Source organism: Canis aureus, chromosome 28, assembly GCF_053574225.1.
Source record: "Canis aureus isolate CA01 chromosome 28, VMU_Caureus_v.1.0, whole genome shotgun sequence".
Classification (NCBI taxonomy): Eukaryota; Metazoa; Chordata; class Mammalia; order Carnivora; family Canidae; genus Canis; species Canis aureus.
The window spans coordinates 692,614-715,258 of NC_135638.1; the positions used below are offsets into that span (position 1 = coordinate 692,614).

The 22,645-nt window shown below is 41.2% G+C and overlaps 1 protein-coding gene and 2 long non-coding RNA genes across 7 annotated transcripts in view; 1 reads left to right on the top strand and 2 right to left on the bottom strand.

Moving 5' to 3' along the window:
• CPQ (carboxypeptidase Q) overlaps window positions 1-22,645 on the bottom strand; it is a 319,086-nt gene that overhangs the window by 284,182 nt on the left and 12,259 nt on the right. The window lies entirely within an intron of this gene.
• LOC144300285 (uncharacterized) overlaps window positions 1-22,645 on the top strand; it is a 52,226-nt gene that overhangs the window by 5,345 nt on the left and 24,236 nt on the right. The window contains exons 3-4 of the long non-coding RNA XR_013366864.1: window positions 3,200-3,301; window positions 8,873-8,982. This is a non-coding gene — a long non-coding RNA (uncharacterized LOC144300285). The remainder of the gene's footprint in view (window positions 1-3,199; window positions 3,302-8,872; window positions 8,983-22,645) is intronic.
• On the bottom strand, window positions 1,658-5,932 carry LOC144300287 (uncharacterized). Its single transcript, XR_013366869.1, has 3 exons — window positions 4,762-5,932; window positions 4,404-4,529; window positions 1,658-2,430 (listed from the first exon to the last, which is right to left on the bottom strand). It is a non-coding gene; the product is annotated as an uncharacterized LOC144300287 (long non-coding RNA).

Genomic DNA, 22,645 nt, shown 5'->3' on the forward strand with positions numbered 1-22,645 from the left:
GATTTAATTAAAATAAGAATGCTGAGCAAACATTTATGTAGTTCTTACTGTACACCAGACGCTGGTCTAAATGTATTACTTACAGTAACTCCTGATTCCTTCAACTACTCTATGATATAGGTACTTTCATAATCCTCATTAAACACAGGGTATTTTATTTATTTATTTATTTATTTATTTATTTATTTATTCACACTTGAAATTTAATTGTTTCCAACTTTATTACCAAAATCATTTGAGACCTATAAAAATACATTGAGGGGCACCTAGATGGCCCAGTGATTGAGTGTCTGCCTTTGACTCCAGGCAGGAGTCAGGTTGTGACTCCAGGTTGTGATTCCAGGATCCTGGGATCAAGTCCTGAATCAGGCTCCCCTGCAGAGAGTCTGCTTCTCCCTCTGCCTGTGTCTCTGCTTCTCTCTCTGTGTCTCTCATGAATAAATAAATAAAATCTTTAAAAAATAAATAAATAAATAAATAAATAAATAAATAAATAATAAAAAATGTAGAAATAAATGAAGAATGTAGAGAATGCAGGTGCAGTAAAATAATATCATGGTTAATATCACAGAAGAAAATACATGTCATAAGGTATGTGCCGTTGCTAGAGAGGACTATAAATTTAGCTGCAAATTGCCTGGCAAACAGAGCAAAGAATGAAACATAATTAGGCACAAAATAGAAATACAAACCAGTTGCTCAGTAAAAGCACAAAATTACTAACAAAAAAGTTATTTGGTGGGTCACATCATAAAGAAAATGCTATGTGATATGATAATTGGTAAGAGTCCATTTCTAGCAGGAGTAGAATATATGGAGGCATCGTTCCTTTCTCTCATATCCTCTTTCTCTCTCTCCCTCAGTAATAGAACCTTTTAATCCTGATAGAAACATAACTACCTAAAAAAACAAAACAAAACAAAACAAAAAGAAGAGACCTCGCTTTTCAATTTCTCTGTAGCGAGGTATGACCATGTTACTTATTGGGGGAGGCACATGTTTATCTTCCCCTTGACTCCTTTCTGGTCACTCAAATGCAGATGGAAAATGCCATCTTACCATGAAGTAGAGTTGAAAAGGAACACTGGGGCAGGAGTCTGGGTTCCTAACCCATGAAGCACAACTACCTAGAATTTTATATGACAGCGAAAGAAACTTCTATTTTGCTTAAGCTACTACTATTATTTTGCGCTTCCCATCATTCCTACCCAACTAAAGCATGAAGGGGACAGAACCCTCTTTTGGATTTGGAGATATTTAAACTGAGAACTGAAAGATTATGCGGAGCGGCTACCCACTAAGAAGAGTGATGACAAGAGTACTCCTTCCAGAAGCCCTAAGGCAGGACGATTTTTCCAAGGAACTGAAGGAAGATCATTTGTCTGGAGTCTAGTGAGAAAGGGCAAAAAAACGCAATAAAGTCTGAGAAAAAGGCAAGGACCATATCCCACAGGACCTGTGGGTCACGGTAGAGTTAGAATTTGTTCAATGGCCCATGGAAGAGTGTGTGTGGCAGACAGTTGTCCCTCAGACATTTGCTAAATGAGTTTTTTACACGTATATTAAAAGCTAGCTCTTTGTGATGATAATTTTCCTAGGCAGGAGGACATGCAAAGAGGCATAAGATAGAATGTTCCTATAAAGAATACAGGTCTTGCAGCCACGGCGTAGAGAAGGGAGAGCCTTGAAGAGGCGAGACTGGTTGAAAGGAAAGACCTGGACAACGATGAGGGTGGCCTGGCCTAATTCATAAAGGAAGAAAAGTGAATGAATCCGCGATATATTTTAGAAACAGGAGCAATAGGTTTTGCTGAGTGATTTGATGTGTGGACAGAAAGAGGGGTACAATGGGGGAAAAAAAAGAACCATCTGATGAGAATTTAAAAACAGAGTTTAAGGATAGACGCTCTATCAAAAGCTTAGAGTGAATGCGTATTCCATATTGTCAATTCGCAGCAGGACAATCCACATTGACGAGACCATCGATACCCTCTTACAAAAGTAAGACTAACAAGAACACATGCTCAGATCCGTGACCACCATACTTCTGGTTGGTAGCCAATGAGCTCTGATTTTCTTCAGAATACAGTGGCCCAACACAGGCAAATAAATGGGTAATCAAGGCCCCACACGTACTGGAAAGGATCTGAAAGACACAGGCATTTCCCTGTCCTCAAAGAATTTAATATGTAAATATTTAACTAGTCTACAAATATATTAGCCAAAAAATTACATTAATATATTAATACATTAGCCAACAAAAGCATAAAAGTAAGCCGTGCAAAAAATGTGAGTTGGAATGAGGAGAGTTTCTGGAATCAGAGAATTCTCAGTATCCATATCCTCATGTCGTCTTTCCTCCTACTCTCCTACCTCAGTAGGCATCGCCCCTCTTTTCTGAGTCAATCTTTCAACTTGTGCTCTGCTTTCCTAAAAAAAAAACTGAGTTTAATTAATTACCCATTTTGCTGCTTATTAAGCTGTACGTTCTTTGGCAAGTCACTTAAGCTCTCCAAGCTTCCAGCACTTTATCTACATAATAAATTCACAGCCATGTTGTGAGGATGAAATGAGAACATGAACTTAAAACTATTGTATAAATTAGATAATCAATATAGAAATAAAACACATCCCTTTGTCACTCTCCCATTTCTCTACTTCCTCTCATGGGCAAGTTATATGAACGATCTATCTTCTCCTTCCATTATTTACTCCTTCCCTCTTTCCCTGGCTTTAGTTGTTACTAGCTTTATTCAGATTAAATTCACTTACAATACAATTCACCCATTTAAAGTGTACCATTCAGTAGTTTTTAGTGTATTCATGGAGGTATGCAACCATCACTACAATAAATTTTAGGACGTCCCATCACCCCCAAGACAGACACCAACACCACAGCATGAGCAGACACATCCCATTCCACATGTGCCACCACCACCTCCAATCTACTAATCTACTTTCTGTTTCTATGGATTTGCCTATTCTGGACATTTTTATGTAAATGGAATCATACAAAATGCAGTCCTTTGTGACTGGCTTTTCCCCTTATCCTGATGTTTTTGAGGTTCATTCATATTTTAACATGCATCAATATTTCATTCCTTTTTATTGCCAAATAATATTCTATTATATAAATATACTTTTTAAAAAAAAAATTGATGCAGCAGTTGCTTCAGGACTCATCTTTGTATTCCCGCAGTGAATCCTATGATGCCTGTGAGGGCCGTAAGCCCCGATATCAGCAACTATACATTCCTCGTTTCTGTACCAACAGCATGTGCACATCGCTGGCATAAAGCAGGTACTCAGTACATCTATTCATTGAATGAAAGAATGATATTTAAAAATCATTTACTGGGGGATGCCTGGGTGGCTCAGCGGTTGGGCACCTGCCTTCAGCTCAGGTCATGATCCCGGGATCCAGGATCAAATCCCACAGCAGGCTCCTTGCGGGGAGCCTGCTTCTCCCTCTGCCTGTGTCTCTGCCTCTCTCTCTCTCTCTCACTCTGTGTCTCTCATGAATAAATAAATAAAATCTTTTTTTAAAATTTTTATTTATTTATGATAGTCACACACACAGAGAGAGAGAGGCAGAGTCATAGGCAGAGGGAGAAGCAGGCTCCATGCACCGGGAGCCCGACATGGGATTCGATCCCGGGTCTCCAGGATCGCGCCCTGGGCCAAAGGCAGGCGCTAAACCGCTGCGCCACCCAGGGATCCCCAGATACTAGTAAATAAATAAATCTTTTAAAAAAATCATTTACCGAAATAACGTATATGCTGAGAGCAAGATCTATACAAACGCACATATCTAGATTCAGGCTAGTGTAGTTCATTCATTAACCCTTACATAGCCCTAACAACTAATTTTACAAAGTGAACTGACTGCTCCCCTCCATGTAGCCTAAATTTCTTGACTTAGAATGAAAGCCCCCTTGGAGCATGCATCCATGCAGAGTTCCTTCAGAGTTCTGCATGAAAAATCTTTGGCTTTCCAGCTTCTAGTCTTTCTATGTGTTGTCTCCAAAATAATCAGAATGACGAGGCGCTTATTTGCCTCCACAGCACTCACCATCCACAGTCTAAGCAATAGAGAGTCCCTGTAGTTTTGTATTTCACTGATGGGGGTGGGGTCGGGTGGGGTGGGGGAATAGAGCTTAAGGAAACCAACAGATTGATTTTATGTCCATTAAAAAATTAAAGCCAACTTAAATGAAATCAGGTCTATTGTCTGGTCTCATCCTCGATTTAGGTGGTAAATAGAATAATGACCAAAAATGTATTACTCCTTCAAGCAGTGTGTGATACCTTGTTTGAGACCTAAAGAGAGCAAAAGATAAATATAAGACATTTTTTTAGGCCGAAGCAACAGATTAATTGGAAGCGATGAAATCATTACTCACATGCAATATATGGCCACCCGAATATCATAGAGAGGCCTGCTTTAGTGCCTGTAGGATCTGGAGCAAGAGGATGTCAATCCTGAACGAACCTGCCCTGTCCAGCTGCCAGAATCTAAAGCCGCTCACCTATAGGGTGGAATGGTACAATGCGTTGATCTGCCGCCTGGATGCCAGGGGTGACAACGGTCCTGGGTGCCGGCGTGAGCCACCATCTTCCTAACCGCCCCTCCTCCATCCCTCACTCCTGACGCCAGTCTGACCACATACCCCCAGGCCCTGTTTTTCTTGGTAATTTCCTCAAGGACTCAAGTCCAGCCCTGAACACCAGAGTGACAGTCTGGCATCCTGAGTTTCTCACCTAATTCCTACTTGTCTTTTGGGTTGGATTCCTTCTTCCAGAATCTAATCCGCCAACTCCCAGAATATGTCCTGATCTGTAAGTAAAATGACAGACCGGGATCAACAAATAACACATGGTCGGAACAGAGTCACCTAGACACGCACGGTTGTTCCCTCACCTTGGAAAGGCACCGTGGAGAGCTTGTCAGTGTGGGCAGCACCACTGCTCTCCGCGTACCCCTGGATGCTTGGATGCTTGGATGCTTGGATGCTCATCTCTGCCAGCAATCCCCAGGCCTCACCCACTTCCGGTCTTAGTTTTTTCTCTGCTTTTCCATCAGAAGTGCCTAGAATATCTCTTGATCAAATAGGAGAACGGCTGGGCCGCACTGAGGTTCATGTTGGAAGATGGTAAAAGTTACGGGTAGTTTGGAGCCAAATTCTAGAAGGCCTCCACCTGCCACCTACACTGAAGTATCTGGACTTTTTCCTTATTGTCACTGTGGGAAAGGGGGGGAACAGTGGAGGTTTACGAGTAGGAGAAGGACAAAACGGAATCACAACTTGTGTTACAACCACCTCCTTCTGACCTCACCCCACAGGACCGAAATCATAGGAAGAACTCTTCCACTTGAATGAGGGCCCAAATCACTGTCAGGCTTAATGACAAACAGTTTCCCTTTCTTTAAGATGAATATGTCGTTTTTTTTTTATGAAGAGAAGAAGTAGCAGATACCAGCTCAGCTTGAGAAGAAAGCCTTGAGAGGGACTCAGTATTTTCTAAGATCAAGCTCGGATCTGTTTGTTGTCTTGGCTGTTCTGGCCACAGCGCTGTCCTTTCCTCCCCTGTGAATGGACCTGCCCCAGGCCCTTAGGATTTTACAAAAGATCAAGACCCCATTCCTGCTCTCAAGGACTTCATTATCTAAGGAGCCCTCCTAACCACCTGTCATTCCCTGACCTCAACCCCCCTGACCCAGTTTCATGGCTGCACCTGAGTCGTTCAGAACAGTCTGCCCAAGAGCAACGATACTACCTCCCAATCACACTAGCATTTCAACCCCTCAAGCAATATTTTACAGCAATTACTTTCAAAAAGAGAAGTTCTTTATTATGCATGAGGCAAGAGACATAGACTAACCACATTTATTTCAATAAACAGTTATAAATTAATACATGCTGTTTAGTGAATAGACATGCCGCTTTTTAAAGTGCTTTTAATTCTTTTAAATTTTAATGTAAATTTAAATGTAATTAAAGACGAATGGCTGGGGAATATTTTTGCTAAGGCATATAACCCAGTAAAGATGCCAAACCATCTTGAAAGCATATGAAAGTCTGAGAGGTTATGATGCTTTTTTTTTTTTTTCTTTAATGGGATGAGGGTAGAGTATAAACAGAAAAATACCTGTGTAAAAAAAAAATCTATACTGAAATAAAGTAGTGTTCTTAAATGCAAATAGTGCTATAGTAGAATATTGAAAAGAATCCATTTGGTAAAAATGTAATATCTCTCTTTGGGTACTCCAAAGAGAATTGCCTCATAAGACTATATAATGGTAAATGAAAATAAAAATCCACAAAGAAAAGGAGTTATTGGGTTAATCTTCCAACTATCACAGTCACTAATGGATTTCTAAATAAATCCCATAAGCAAACATTTGGCTTATATTCAAGTTCCTCTTTCTTTCTACCTACTCCCATTTACACCGTCACTCATGGGGAAATGTGATTTATGTAAAGTAAATAAGCACAAATATTGGATTTATTCCCCAAATATTTTCACATCCTAACCAAAAACACATTTGGATAAATATCTATAAATGTTGCAAGAAGTTAGTGGCCCTTGACATATTTGAAAGGTTAAATCAACAAGGCAGCAAATGATTTTAAATTGCTTACCAAAATTAGAACATAGGTTTAAATCACCTTGGAGTAGAAATACAGTTATTAATAATGACTACAATATAGACTTTTTGCTTTCTATTATATCTCATAAATTTAAATATTTGCATAACATACCGGTACAATATTTCAGTATCTCACATTTTCTTGTCAATTTCATTTACTTTTTATTCTGTGTCTGAAAACAGCCATATTAACCATAATATTATTTTGATGAATTCTTAATGCACCTCAAAATTTAGAGACCTAATTAGATTTTATCCCATTTTGTTTTAAGAAAAATTAATAAGGTTAGTAAAAATTAAAAATAATGATAAGTCTAGCCAGTTACAGTGAATCAAGGGCCTAGTGCTTTTTCTGTTACCTAAAAGTAAGACACGGTCCCCTTATTTCTATAATCAAGGTAAAATATTACTTTTTAAAATAAAAATGTCTATGAAATGCTATAAAGAATACCACACTGATAATAAGCTACAGTTCAGATTTTAAGATTTGTGGAAAATTGATCTTAGATACAGTGAAATTCTTTAGTCATAAAGAGTTACAAAGATACTCAAAGACCCTCAAAGATCTGGAACATCTTATTAGCTTAAACTTGGAAAGTTTCAGTGATAAATTATTTGAGCAGACTCTCAAAATGAGATTCAATTACAATTTTATTTTGAAAGATAACCTTCTTTAAAAAAATGAAATGTAGCCTTCTTAAAAAAACTGGATAACATTTCTATTTATTATTATTATTATTATTATTATTATTATTATTATTACCGACATGTATGAGGCCAAGCGTCCCTGGCTGCTACAGGGGAATAGCAGACAGATACAGTCAAGAAACAACTTTTTTTTGTGTGTGTGGTATTATTTTATTTTTTTTTAATTTATTTTTTATTGGTGTTCAATTTACTAACATACAGAATAACCCCCAGTGCCCGTCACCCATTCACTCCCACCCCCCGCCCTCCTCCCCTTCTACCACCCCTAGTTCGTTTCCCAGAGTTAGCAGTCTTTACGTTCTGTCTCCCTTTCTGATATTTCCCACACATTTCTTCTCCCTTCCCTTATATTCCCTTTCACTATTATTTATATTCCCCAAATGAATGAGAACATATAATGTTTGTCCTTCTCCGACTGACTTACTTCACTCAGCATAATACCCTCCAGTTCCATCCACGTTGAAGCAAATGGTGGGTATTTGTCATTTCTAATAGCTGAGTAATATTCCATTGTATACATAAACCACATCTTCTTTATCCATTCATCTTTCGTTGGACACCGAGGCTCCTTCCACAGTTTGGCTATTGTGGACATTGCTGCTAGAAACATCGGGGTGCAGGTGTCCCGGCGTTTCATTGCATTTGTATCTTTGGGGTAAATCCCCAACAGTGCAATTGCTGGGTCGTAGGGCAGGTATATTTTTAACTCTTTGAGGAACCTCCACACAGTTTTCCAGAGTGGCTGCACCAGTTCACATTCCCACCAACAGTGCAAGAGGGTTCCCCTTTCTCCACATCCTCTCCAACATTTGTGGTTTCCTGCCTTGTTAATGTTCCCCATTCTCACTGGTGTGAGGTGGTATCTCATTGTGGTTTTGATTTGTATTTCCCTGACGGCAAGTGATGCGGAGCATTTTCTCATATGCGTGTTGGCCATGTCTATGTCTTCCTCTGTGAGATTTCTCTTCATGTCTTTTGCCCATTTCATGATTGGATTGTTTGTTTCTTTGGTGTTGAGTTTAATAAGTTCTTTATAGATCTTGGAAACTAGCCCTTTATCCGATATGTCATTTGCAAATATCTTCTCCCATTCTGTAGGTTGTCTTTGAGTTTTGTTGACTGTATCCTTTGCTGTGCAAAAGCTTCTTATCTTGATGAAGTCCCAATAGTTCATTTTTGCTTTTGTTTCTTTTGCCTTCGTGGATGTATCTTGCAAGAAGTTACTATGGCCGAGTTCAAAAAGGGTGTTGCCTGTGTTCTTCTCTAGGATTTTGATGGAAGAAACAACTTTATTTTGAGCAGAGGGAATGACAATACAGCACTTAACAGCTATGTTGTAGTCTAAATCCAAACTGAGTAACATTCCCCTTTACTTGTGGGTTAAGCTCCACTTCTTTTGTCATTTTAACATTTCTGGGTGCAATGCTTTCTATGAAGCACTCAGAGGACCCAAAGAGAAATAAGACAGGAGTCTTATTTTACAAAAATCTTACATCTTCAAAATTTTTACAGACTGGTTGGCAGTTGCTTCGGCACAAAATTAACACCGAGCGAATGGATCTGAGGAGTCTATGGCCGCCTCTCACAAACAGGAAGTCCTAACTAGATGCCCAGGGAGTCAGGTAAACCTTCCACTGTAATGCTGAGGCTCAGCAGTCAACAGGTGAAGGTGAACAGACTCTACCTGTTTGGCTTGGTCTGCATCGCTACAACCTGGACCGAGAAATGACACTCCTCCGATGATACACGTGTGCAAAGTGTGTTACTCTTAGAGCACTTCCACGCACATCCTCTCACTCAGGTCTCCCAGCAAGCCCACCCAGTGCACAAGACTATATCCCTCACTGTCTACCCAGGAAAACTAAGGCCAACACATTCAACTACTTGTCCAAAGTCACTCCAACCACTGAGAGGTTGGGACCCTACTAGTTTCTCTTCTTTCCGTGCTCCCCAATATCTCACTCTGCCTCTCCACGGTTCCATGAGGCGCTCCCATTCACTCGTTCTCAGCACTCACTGACCATCAGCAATGGAGTGGGCACTTGGGATAGAAAGTGTGTAGGATACGGTGCCTTATCTCTAAAAGATGGTAAGACGAACTCATAAAGAGCTAATTGTGGCATAACCTGGTAAATACAGACGGGGCTGCCCAGAGATGTCCTAACGTGCAGGAACGAGGAGAAATCAAGGAGAGCCTCCTAAAGAAGGTGAATTCCAAAATGGATCTCCAAGGGTGGGTGGGAGTTAGGTGGGGGAGAGAGGAGGTGGAGTCCCGGGGGTGGGGGTCAGGGAGGACCCGTTCCAGGTAGGTGTTCAGCATAAATGAGCAGCAGCAAAGAGAGAAACCACACGATGTGTAAGGAGGACTTCTTAGCAAGTGTGAGTTACCAGGGACTAAGGTTCACTCACTGCAAAAGGTGAGGCTGAAAAACTCATTACTCAAAAGCTAGAACTAAAATATATAAAATATAAAGGGGATTTATGTTGATTTGTAATAGAAGATTGCTCTTTTCTCTTTCGACATTACATTTTCACAAGCCAACTATTTTTTACCTACTTCGATTTTTTAATCAGCTTTATACTGAAGTACAATTTACTCACAGTAAAATAATCCATTGTCACTATACAATTCTATGAGTTTTGACAAATATATTTAGTCATGTAACCACCACTGCAATCAGGCTATCGGAAATTTCCATCACTTGAGAAAGTTCCCTCCGGCTTCTTGCAGTCAATCCCTTCTCCCATCCCTGAGCCCTGGCCACCAGTAATCTTCTTTCTGTCACTAAACTTGCTTTTTCATAGAACTTCATATAAATGGAATCATATGGTATGCAATGGTTTTTTTCTATCTTCTTTTACTCAGAAGAATGCTCTGGCGGGGCCCCTGGGTGGCTCAGTGGTTGAGCATCTGGCCTCGGCTCAGGGCATGACCCCAGGGTCCCAGGATCAAGTCCCGCACTGGGTGCCCTGCAGGGAGCCTGCTTCTCCCTCAGCCTGTGTCTCTGCCTCTCTCTGTGTCTCTCATGAATAAATAAATAAAATATAAAAAAAAAAAGAAAAAGAATGCTTTGAAGAGTCATCCATGTTGTGCTGTCCATCCATCCTCCATTCCTTGGTATTGCTAAATAGGATCCCCTGCATGGATGTGCCACAATATATCTATGCACAGATGCACCATGGATGCACCACGTTGTGCTCCCCTGCTCACCAGGTGATGGACACATGCACGTGGGCTGCTGCTAATTATTAGCTATTATGAATAAAGCTACAGTGAATATTCGCATACAAGCCTTGTGTGGCATATGTTTTCATTTCTCTTGGGTAAATATCTAGGAGTGGAATTGCTGCGTTTTATAGTAAGTATGTATTTGACTTTATTTGACTTGATAGGAAACTGCTTTCTAAACAAATTGAAACTATGGGGCAATAATTGTTCATTCTCGTTAAACATTCTTTTGGTCACACAACCCATAGCCCTTCTCAACTGTCCCGCCCAATTCGTGAATTTGGCATCGTTAACGCCGGTGTGTGAACTCCACCATGAGACCCTCGAGAAGCTTACAGACAAAGGACTCCCAGCTAGCACTTCTAAACTCCGGTCCTTTCCAGGTCTTATGAGCACCACGAAGGAGAACACAGGCAGGTGTAGGGGATATTTGAACTATTAATTGGATTGATAAAGAAGGTTCCTTTCTTCCCATAGACCCTGCATAAGGAATTTGTCCTGTGATGTTCCCAAATTCAGCTCTAGAAAATACTAGCAAAAATCCATTGTATTTCTCTCCCAGTGGAGGAACAAGAATAGAAAACAACAGCAGAAATGCCAGAAGCGTCCATCTTTGAGGGGAGTGGGCTATAAGCCAAATTCTGTGATGACAGGGATCAGGGACTTTCCACGCTCCGTGTATCCAGGCTCATTGTGATCCCACAACAACCTCTGTCGGAGCCAGGCCAGACACCTGGTGGCTGTAGCTCAACCATCAAGCCCCCCTTCACTGCTTCATGAATTTTATTTTTCTTTCGTTGGCTCAAAGAAAGATTCAGGTAATTTAAAAGGAGCTTTCCCCCATTTTCATAAATAATAGTCACAATCTTACCAGCCTTCCTAAAAATCACTAACAAATGTTTGGTTTGATAAAACTGAATAGCATACAAATGAGGACAAAATTAACATTATCTGGATTCAACAGCAACCCCAAGATGCAGTCACGGTCTCCACAGAGTGGCTTGTAAAAGTAGCAACAGCACCGAATCCCTGCTTTGCCCAAGGCCATGAAAAGTGCATTTTTCTTTAAAGGGTGAGAATCGCTCACAGACGTTCACCCTGACATTGTCCCTGGTCCCAAGATTAATATATTCAACTGTTTGACAACCTGAAATGGGAAAAGAGCTTTTCGAATCTGAATATAAACACGCTTTGTTTCCAAGGTTGATCGGGGTCTGAACACAATCTGTCTTTACAAGTTAGTATCTAACGCTCATCCCATGTATCTGGGATCAGTGATTCCAAAATTGAGTGTTGAAGAAGCTACGGTTGTGCTTATCTTCACAAGGCAGAGGTTTCTTGAGACAAAATTGCCAGAAGCTATTGGATGAGTGATCTCCAAGATACACATAGTTGGTGAAAAGAGCAAAAAGAGGCGTCTGGGTGGCTCTGTCAGTGACGTGTCTGCCTTCGGCCCAGGCCATGATCCTGCTCAGGGTCCTGGGATCGAGTCCCACATCGAGCTCCCTACTTAGCGCGGAGTCTGCTTCTCCCTCTCCCCTGCTCGGGCTCCCTCGCTTTCTCTCAAATAAATAAATACCACCTTCTTTAAAAAAAAGAAGAGCAAAGAGCATTAACTGTGCAGGTAGGAAAGGAAGGTCTCTACCACAGACCACCATGGGAAGGACCCACGGGCAAGCATTTAGCATGGTTTTCCCGGGACCGGGCATCAGCGCTACAATAAATACTTACTTCCCCTTGCATTGCTAGGCTTTCTCTTCATTGTGGTCATATGTTAACTCCCTTTGCCCTCTTCTCCCCATTTTAATAAAACATGAATATGTGATCATTAATTATGTAATTTTAATTATATAAGAAATAAAAAAGATAATACAGACATACTTCACCCTCCTTACATCTTAATGTTTTGTCATCTTTGCTTCAGTTCTTATTTTCTTTAGATAAGCATCCAGAGTGCAATGCCTTTTCTTCCCCATCCCAGGCTCCTTCTCCCGAGAGATAACACTTATTACCTGGGGTTCAGACTATGCATGTTTGTACCTTCAGTGCATACATATCTATGAACATGGCATTACTTGTGTGTTCTTTGACTTCATATAAATTGCATGAGTACCTATGTTTCCTCGACTCACTTTTCTAAATTCAGTGTTGTTTGTTAAAGTAATTCAGGCTGATACATGTAACTCTACTCATCCATTTTATTTTATTATTTTTTTATTTTTTATTTTTTTGAAGTATAGCCAACCAGTGTTTCCAACAGCTTTATTGAGATATAAGCCATATACCATACAATGCACTTAATGTATAAAATTCAGTTTTTTGCTATATATTATTATTAATTTTAGTAATATATAAAAATAAAAAATATTTTAAAAATTGCAATTTTAACTATGTAATTCAGTGACATTAATTATTTTCAGGTGTGCAACCATCATCGCTACATATTGCCAAGCTTTATCACCCTAAATGGAAACTCTGTAACTATTAAGCTATAACTCCTGTTCCCCTATCTCTATAGACCCTGATAACCTCTAATCTATTTTCTGTCACTAAGAATTTGCCTATTCTAGGTACCTAATATAAATGGAATCATACAATATGTGTCCTACTGTATCTGGCTCATTTCACTTAGCATAGTGTTTTCAAGGTTCATCCATGTTGTAGCACTAAATAGAACTTTGTTCCTTCTTATGACTGAATAATATTCCGTTGTATTTTTTTTTAAGATTTTATTTATTTATTTATTCATGAGAGACACACACAGAGAGAGAGAGAGAGAGGCAGAGACACAGGAGGAGAGAGAAGCAGGCTCCATGCAGGGAGCACAACATGGGACTCAATCCCGGGTCTCCAGGATCACGCCCTGGGCCGAAGGCAGCGCTAAACTGCTGAGCCACCCGGGCTGCCCTAACTCATCCATTTTAACTGCTTCCTGGTATTGCCTTGTACAAACCTGCTTCGGTTTATTTACCCATTCTCCCATAATAATAACTTATTATTACAAAAACACTGCAATGAGCATGCTCGTGAACGTCTCCTTAAGCACTGTGTGAGCGTCTCCGCACGGCGTGTGCCTAGACACGCTCACTTACACAGGAGCACTCTGAAGTGGCTGGAGTGGCAACTCATACCCCTCTAGTGCTCAGAGTTTCTGCAGCTCCATAGCATTTTGCTGAAGTCCGACTTTTCAAGTTTTGTTAAATTTGAATATTAGCTCATTGTTATTATAGTTTCAATAAATATATAAGTGGGGTGGGAGTGTAAGATATCACCAGGGCACAAAAAGACACCCTGCTAAGTCAATATCTTCACTAAAACAGCAGCAAGTTCATCTAAAGCTGTGCTAGCCTCATCCCCTCATCCGTCCCACCTTGTGCTAGGGATATCTGACTCTCCACCCTAAATCCCAACGTGGTTCCATCCCCACACATCAGCACCCAGCTTCAAAGGGCTCTAGTGGCCATGCACATAAAATGCTGTGGTTGACCCCTTGGCCAGAGGTGACTAGGATCCAGCCAGCCTCTGGACCCACCCAGAAGGTCACATACAGCTCTGTTACCAGCCCCATCCAGCCGGGTTTCATTCCATCCATGTCCTCTTGTGGAGGGCAAATGAGAGAGTGTTATCACACAGAGCAAATTCCCATGGCAACCAAGCAAGGTCATTTAGTATAACTAAATCTATATGAGGGCATAAGGAGAACATCTGAGCGATGTCCCAAGTTTCAGAAATCAATGGAAAAACTTCCATGTGGGACAACCTACAATGAGTGAGTCTGTCTCAGCAATTCTTTTTGTAATTGCACGAGACACACAAATCAATAACTGAATGGTACCGAAAGTGATGATACCGACTATATCGTGTAGCTTAGCAACATTACATACAGGAAAAAAAAAACTAGAAATAACAAGAATATCCAATAATGAAGGACTCATACAATAAAATGCTATGTGCCAGGCTTTAAATATATTACCTCATTTTGCCCTGACTTTAACCCTATAAGGTAAACACTATTACAATCTCCATTTTTGCAGAAAACAGAACAGGGCCTTTCAAATATTAAATAATTTGATAAAGGTCACATTTGCCAATGATGGATTAAATCAGGATTCATGCTCAAAGCCAGGTTCTAAACAACCGCACTATATTCTCATTTAAAAAAAAAGAAAGAGAGAGGTGCCTGGGTGGCTCAGGTGGTTTAGTGACCGACTCTTGGTTTCTGCTAAGGTCATGATTTCAGGGTTGTGACATGGAGCCCAGTGTCAGGCTCTGTGCTCAGCAAGGAGTCACTTGTGATTTCTCTCTCTCTCTCTCTGTCTCCCCCCATCCCTGCCCCTTTCTCCACTCACATTCTCTCTCTCCATGTCATAAATAAATAAACAAACAAACAAACAAGCAAAGCTTCAAAAGAAAAAGAGGAGGTGCACCCAAAACCATAAGATACCTAGGAATAAACACAATCAAAGAGATAAAGGATCTGTACTCAGAAAACTATGGTAACACTCATGAAAGAAACCGAGGAAGATGTAACAAGATGGAAAAACATTCTATGCTCATGGATTGGAATAATAAGTATAATAATAAATATTGTAAAAATGTCTATGCTACCCAGGGCAGTTTATCATGTTCAATTCAAAAATTCAAAACCTACCAAAATACCATGGACTTTCTTCACAGAGTTGGAACAAATAATCTTGATATTTGTATGGAACCAGAAAAGACCCCGAATACCCAGGGGAATATTAAAAAAGAAAACCATATCTGGGGGCATCACAATGCCAGATTTCAAGTTGTACTACAAAGCTGTGGTCATCAAGACAGTGTGGTACTGGCACAAAAACAGACACATAGATCAATGGAACAGAATAGAGAACCCAGAAATGGGCCCTCAACTCTATGGTCAACTAATATTCGACAAAGCTGGAAAGACTATTCCCTGGAAAAAGGACAGTCTCTTCAATCAATGGTGCTGGGAACATTGGACAGCCACGTGCAGAAGAATGAAACTGGACCACTCTCTTACACCAGACACAAGGATAAACTCAAAATGGATGAAAGATCTAAATGTGAGACAAGACAGAAGCAAAAATAAAATGTTGGGACTTCATTAAGATAAAAAGCTTCTGCACAGCACAGGACACAGTCAACAAAACTCAAAGACAACCTATAGAACGGGGGAAGATATTTGCAAATGACCTATCAGATAAAGGGCTAGTTTCCAAGATCTACAAAGAACTTATGAAACTCAACACCAAAGAAACCAACAATCCAATCATGAAATGGGCAAAAGACATGAACAGAAATCTCACAGAGGAAGACATACACATGGCCAACAAGCACATGAGAAAATGCTCCACGTCACTTGCCATCAGGGAAATACAAATCAAAACCACAATGAGATCCCACCTCACACCAGTGAGAATGGGGAACATTAACAAGGCAGGAAACCACAAATGTTGGAGAGGATGCGGAGAAAGGGGAACCCTCTTGCACTGTTGGTGGGAATGTGACCTGGTGCAGCCACTCTGGAAAACTGTGTGGAGGTTCCTCAAACAGTTAAAAATAGACCTGCCCTACGACCCAGCAATTGCACTGCTGGGGATTTACCCCAAAGATACAGATGCAGTGAAACGCCGGGACCCCTGCACCCCGATGTTTCTAGCAGCAATGTCCACAATAGCCAAACTGTGGAAGGAGCCTCGGTGTCCATCGACAGATGATGGATAAAGAAGATGTGGTTTATGTATACAGTGGAATAATATTCAGGCATAGAAATGACAAATACCCACCATTTGCTTCGATGTGGAGGGACCTGGAGGGTATTATGCTGAGTGACGTAAGTCAATTGGAGATGGACAAACATTATATGGTCTCATTCATTCGGGGAATATAAAAAATAGTGAAAGAGATTATAGGGGAAGGAGGGGAACTGAGTGGGAAAAAATAGAGAGCAAGACAAACCATGAGAGACTCCTAACTCTGGGAAACAAACACAGGATTGCGGAAGGGGAGGTGGAGGGAATGGGGTAACTGGGTGACAGGAACTGAGGGGGGCACTTGGAGTGAGGACTGCGTGTTATACTATATGTTGGCAAATTGAATTTAAATTTAAAAAGGAAAAAAAATAAATAAAACAAAAAAGAGGAAGAATGTTCACAACACACTGTAAATGTATATAAATATTCAAATGCACAGAAAGAAGTAGCATTTGCATATAGGCCAAAATGTTCCATAGTTCTTACTTTGGGGCAACAGAATTTTATGTGAATTTCATCTTATTTTCCTACTTGTGCTTTTCTTTATTTTTCAAATTTTTACATGTGACCATAAAAGCATTTCCTTTTTTTTTTTATTTTTTTTTTATTTATTTATTTTTTTTATAAAAGCATTTCCTAATCAGGAAAATACTATTTTAAGATACTATGTGAAACTTCGACGTCCTGCTTGCACGTCCTTAGCCATGTGGTTTTGTTCAGAGCAGGTGTGTTACTCAGCTCCCACAGAGGAGTGCTTAATAAATGCTCTTGGAGAAGGGACGGATGCGTGAATGCAGCCGGAGGGCAAATGTCTTGTTCCTTGAACGGAGAGAACCTAGAGGCTTCTCAGGAAACAAAGCACTGGGTGTTTTGTGGTAATCTCCCCCAAGTTGGGTAGAGAAACTGCACGCGGAGAGTAAGGCCCAGGAGCAGTACAATGCGGCAGTCTGGGTTCTAAAAAATCAAAAACGCACTCTTGCAAATCAGCTGGGTCGCTAAAAGCTGCACCAGCGTTAGAGCCATTTGGATCCCCGAAGGCTGGCAGGGGAGCCTGGGGAACGGCAGCAAAAGGAGGGGAGGACTGTTGGTGGCGGCGAGGCCAGCAGTCCCTGTGAGGTCGAGGCTGCCAATCACTTCATCGACCCCATTAGACCGAGGGCGTATGAACGGTTATTTGGTTTATTCGATTTTTAAAAACCAAAAATCTAGATATCAGATATCTTACTCAAAAAAACGTAGAAGTCCGACCAAATGCAAATTGTGCCGATAATAATATTTGTAAGAGCCGTAGAAACCGACCCCAGAGGACTTTTAGGACTTCGATCTGGTCACAGTAGTTAGTAGCAAAGATTAAAATTCAAAAGTCTTCGCTCCTGGTTGTCTGCGCTTCCCAAGAGATACCAGCTGAGGTTGCCGTCGAACCCCTCTACGTGGTGGCCTGAGCAAGGTTTTACAGTCCACCTGTATAGCTTCCCAGGCCGCTCACCATCCTCGTCCGTCTTCCCGCCATGACCTTGCCCCTCCAGCCCCTGGCCGAGCTCGTCTAACACTCTCACATCCTCATGCCTTTGCGCGGCTCCTTTCCTGCCCGAGTACAGCCTCTTTCCGCCCTCAGCCTTGGTGAATCCTGCATCCTGCAGGGCCGCGTCCCCCTGAAGGCCTGTGCAGCCCCCGGAGAGGACTAACCCGCTTCCCCCGCTCCCACCTTCCAGCCGTCGCCCGTGGAGCATCACCACCAAGCCTGCGCCGCGGGCACAGTGATGCCAGTCCAGGAGCCGATGCGGCCAACCAGCTACGGGGCCAGGCTGCCCTACGGGCTGGAGACACGGAAATCCTGGGCACCCTGCGTCTGAATCAGGCTCACGGTACACTGATCTGACGGGGACGTAAACAGGAACCACTGTCGTGGCAGCATCCACGGAGGATTCGACAGTTCGTAGAATTTAGCTGAAGAAAATCAGAAGTGCCACGTGGGTGGGGTCGCCGATCACTCTGAGCCACTGTTACCGCTTCGTGGCCTTCTGGGAGCTGCAGTGGAGCCCATGACTGTTTTCTGTGGAATCAACCTCAAAAGTCAGTGTATTCAAACCAACCCTATCATCTACTGTCTTCGGCCAAGGTCCCTCCCGGCCTTTCTCTCTGTGATATCACTATGGTTTTTCTTAGACTCAGACTTGAGAGCTTTGTCATCTTTGATTGCTCCCATTCCTCATCTCTCGTATCCAAAATGTATTAATTGATCTCTATTTAGTAATATGTGGTTCTCCACTTATGAGGCCATTATTCCTCCAAACTATTACTCCCTCCATATCTGAATTCCCTCTGGTATTTCTCCTTTCCCATCCATTTGTCACAGAACCAAAAGAATGTGTTCCGGAAAACAGTCCTTCAAAAATTCCCCTACTTGTAAGTACACAGTAGTTCCCACTGGCAATAAATCTAAGCCTAGGATAGGGCTTCCACCGCTGCAGACATCATCTTGCCTCCAATATGTCATCTATATGCACCTCTCGGAAATGCCATACACATTACCTTGTCAGGTATCTGTAATAAGTAACGATCTGCAACAAAATGTACTTCTCAAGGTCTTCTTGGGAGAATTCCTATAGGATGTGGTCCTAAAGAAAATCTGACAATTCTTTTTTTTTTAAAGATTTTATTTATTTATTCATGAGAGACACAGAGGGAGAGAGAGGCAGAGACACAGGCAGAGGGAGAAGCAGGCTCCATGCTGGGAGCCTGATGTGGGACTCGATCCCCGATCTCCGATCCCCAGGATCACGCCCTGGACTGAAGGCGGCGCTTAAACCGCTGAGCCACTGGGGCTGCCCCTAATCTGACAATTCTTAAGCCCAATAGCAACTGACAAGGATTAAATACAATTTAACCAATTCTGACAATTTCACCCTCAATTTCCTTCAGAAAAATTTCCTTCATATGGGCCCCAGTGGTTTACTGATCACGCACTTTGTCGTTCAGGCCTTGAGCATCTAATACATTTACCAGTAGTTGATCCAAAACTTCTATGCCATCTATTTCTAAAGAAGACAAATCTTCTTAATGTTTTCCTCAGAGAGTTTCAATTTAATGATATAAAGCTCTGAAACTTCCTGGAAATTTCCCATTCAGTCTTTCAAGACAAAGGAAATGAAGAATGTAAGGAGTCCCATAAGGCTTTGGCCTACTGAGCTCCCCTGAAGAAATCCAAGTACCTTCCATTCATTGATGTTATTGCATTTTCCCAATAGCCATCAAAATGGCACTGATTCTTAGGAAACCATCTTCACTGTGAAATTCATCACAAAATTTTTCTTTACTGCTATGAGTACAAAATATGTACTCACCAGCTTACTTCAGGGACTGTAATTCTAAGAATACAGAGGGGCTGTCAAAGAGGATTTTTACGGACTAAGAAAAAGATAGAAATTCCAGTTAAATCTAGAGCAATAACTTGACACAACTGCAAATACATCAGCCCTGGACCACCCTGTTGGTGAAGCTATGAACCAGAAACTGGCAGAGAGAAAACAAAAAGAGACAAAAACAGAGAGTCCAAACCAAAGAAAAAGACAGAGGAGAGTGAGATAAAGGAACAGAAAGAAAAGCAGAGACGGTGGGTAGAGAGAAGTACAGAGAAAAAGACAGAGACAAGCAGAAGAAATAAACAGAGACACAAAGAGAAAGAGAAAAAGGAGAGACAGAGAGAATCCCAACTATTGAGAAGAAATACCTAAATCTTCTAGTTCTACACAATGCGAATTATGACCTTCTGATCACTGAACACATTTCTTAAATTCACCGGCACATCAGGTATCAAAAACCTGTTCTTATTGGCCAGTGATCTTTTCTTTTAGGAAAAAGGATCCAGGGAGACTTGCTAAAGAAAAGGAAAGGATGAAATGTGAGCAGGGGAAGGACGTCTATTAGACAGGAAACCTGGGTACTATCAACCCGCGTTACTTTAGCAGGACGTCTACAGAGCACATCATCCATACGTTTAGAATCTCAAAAGAAAACCTCTTCCCAAAAGATTTTTCATGACATTAAACATTGGGAATATCACTAACGCGATCTAAAGGTCTGACTATACTAAAGTCCCTACAAAGCATATGAAAGAGACCTCATTCCTGCCTCCAGAGGCTTTGAAACTAAGAAGACAACAATGGCAGAGATAAATATTATATGAAAACTATAAACACGTAAGTAACAAGTCAAGATTTCACATTGTATAAGCATAAATCTGAGTGAATGTCATAAGATTATGGGTGAAGAAGAAACCAGATAATGCTTAAAAAGTAAAAGAAAAACAACTTCCTTTTCGTTGGAAAAAAATGACAAATTACCCAAATACCTACCTTCACTTCATGCCTCAAGTGCCAAGTGGATTTTTGTCTTTAATATCAAACGCAGAGGCCAGGTTAATTACACTCCTTTAATTCAGAATATACCATCATCACTGGCCTATTCAAGGCAAATCTTTTTTATTTGCTTGCTTTTTTTTTTTTTATAAATTTCTATTTATTTATGATAGTCACACAGAGAGAGAGAGAGAGAGGCAGAGATACAGGCAGAGGGAGAAGCAGGCTCCATGCCGGGAGCCCGACATGGGATTCGATCCCAGATCTCCAGGATCAGCCCTGGGCCAAAGGCAGGCGCCAAACTGCTGTGCCACCCAGGGATCCCTATTTGCTTGCTTTTAAAGCTTATTCTCACTTAACTCCATTCTTCACTCTCACCTCTGCCCCATGTCCTAAGTGGACAACTTGGGTGCATGCAAAATTGTATTTATATGTATGTAAATGTATTATGCACTTCATTCTATTTTTTACTATTTTTACTCAGCTTTATGTATGTAAGATCCATCCGTGTTGCTACTCATGTATTCGTCTGTTGACTCTAACTTCTGCAAAACATTCCCTGGGAGGCATCCACCACATCTAACATGTCTACTCTCCTGGTGAGGAACCTCCAGATGGACCCAATCCCCACAAATAAGGCTATAATAATTATTTTTGTGTATGTACCCTTAGGTAACTCGGTGAAAATTTCTTTGGAAGATATACCAAGGAAGTGAATTACTGGGTCATTGAGTATAAAAATATATTTAAGTCGGCTAAATACTACCAGTATGTTCTCCAAAATGGTGTCACCACGCTCCCCGCCTACCAATCAGGGCATGAGGGCTCCGATGCCCTCACAAACCCACCGACACCTTCTACATCTCTGCTGTAAAAATTTCTGATTATTTTTAAAATTTGCATTGTTCTGATTACTAATTAGCTGAGCTCTCTCTATACCCACATTAGCTGTTAGGTTTCCTCTTCTTTAAATTGTTTATTTAGAACCTTTGCCTATTTTTCCATTAGGATTACTGCTTTTTTATTTTTAAACTTTTTTTTTTTTTATGATAGGCACACAGTGAGAGAGAGAGAGAGAGAGAGGCAGAGACACAGGCAGAGGGAGAAGCAGGCTCCATGCAGGGAGCCCGACGTGGGATTCGATCCCGGGTCTCCAGGATCGCGCCCTGGGCCAAAGGCAGGCGCTAAACTGCTGCGCCACCCAGGGATCCCTGCTTTTTTATTTTTTATTTCCGATAGTTCATAGCACACGTATTGATCTCATAACAATTTTAGACAGCGTTAAGATCTTCTCCCATTTTGCCCTCTAACAGCTTTCGTCATGGTATCCTTCACTGTAGAAATCCTTAATTCCGACACAATCAAATTCAGTAATGTTTTTGTTTTATGGTTTGTGCTTCCTAAGCTGGGTTTGTATGAGAGTCTGAAGGCACGTAGGAGAAATAGATGTGGAAGCCCCATTCTTAAGGAAACAGTCAAGAGGGTAATAGAAGCACCTGGGATGTGAGCAGAAATAGTCACCATGAGGCAAGGTGAACAGGAAAGTCTCTTGGGAAGGCAAGACTTGGGACAAGGTTCTATCAAATATTAGCTACGTGACCTTGAACAAAGTGCTAAGCTTCCCAGAGCCTGTCATCTGTAACATGTGAACAATACCTAGCCCAAAAGACAACGTAAGTAAAAGAATCTGCACAATGACTAGTGTATAAAAAGCATTCAATAAATGTGAGTCTCTGTGCCTCTTCCCCCACATTCCTACTCCTGCCTTGATGCAAAGAGAAAATTTGTAACCTCTGACCCTTTGGCAGTGGATCCTTCAGCTGATCCCATACCTGCAAATTCCAAGAATCACCTGTAGATACGGGCTCTCTAGAATACTTTTGCTCACACTGTGATTAGATATCAGACAGATTAAGCCCTGAAAAAAAAAAAAAAAAAAAAC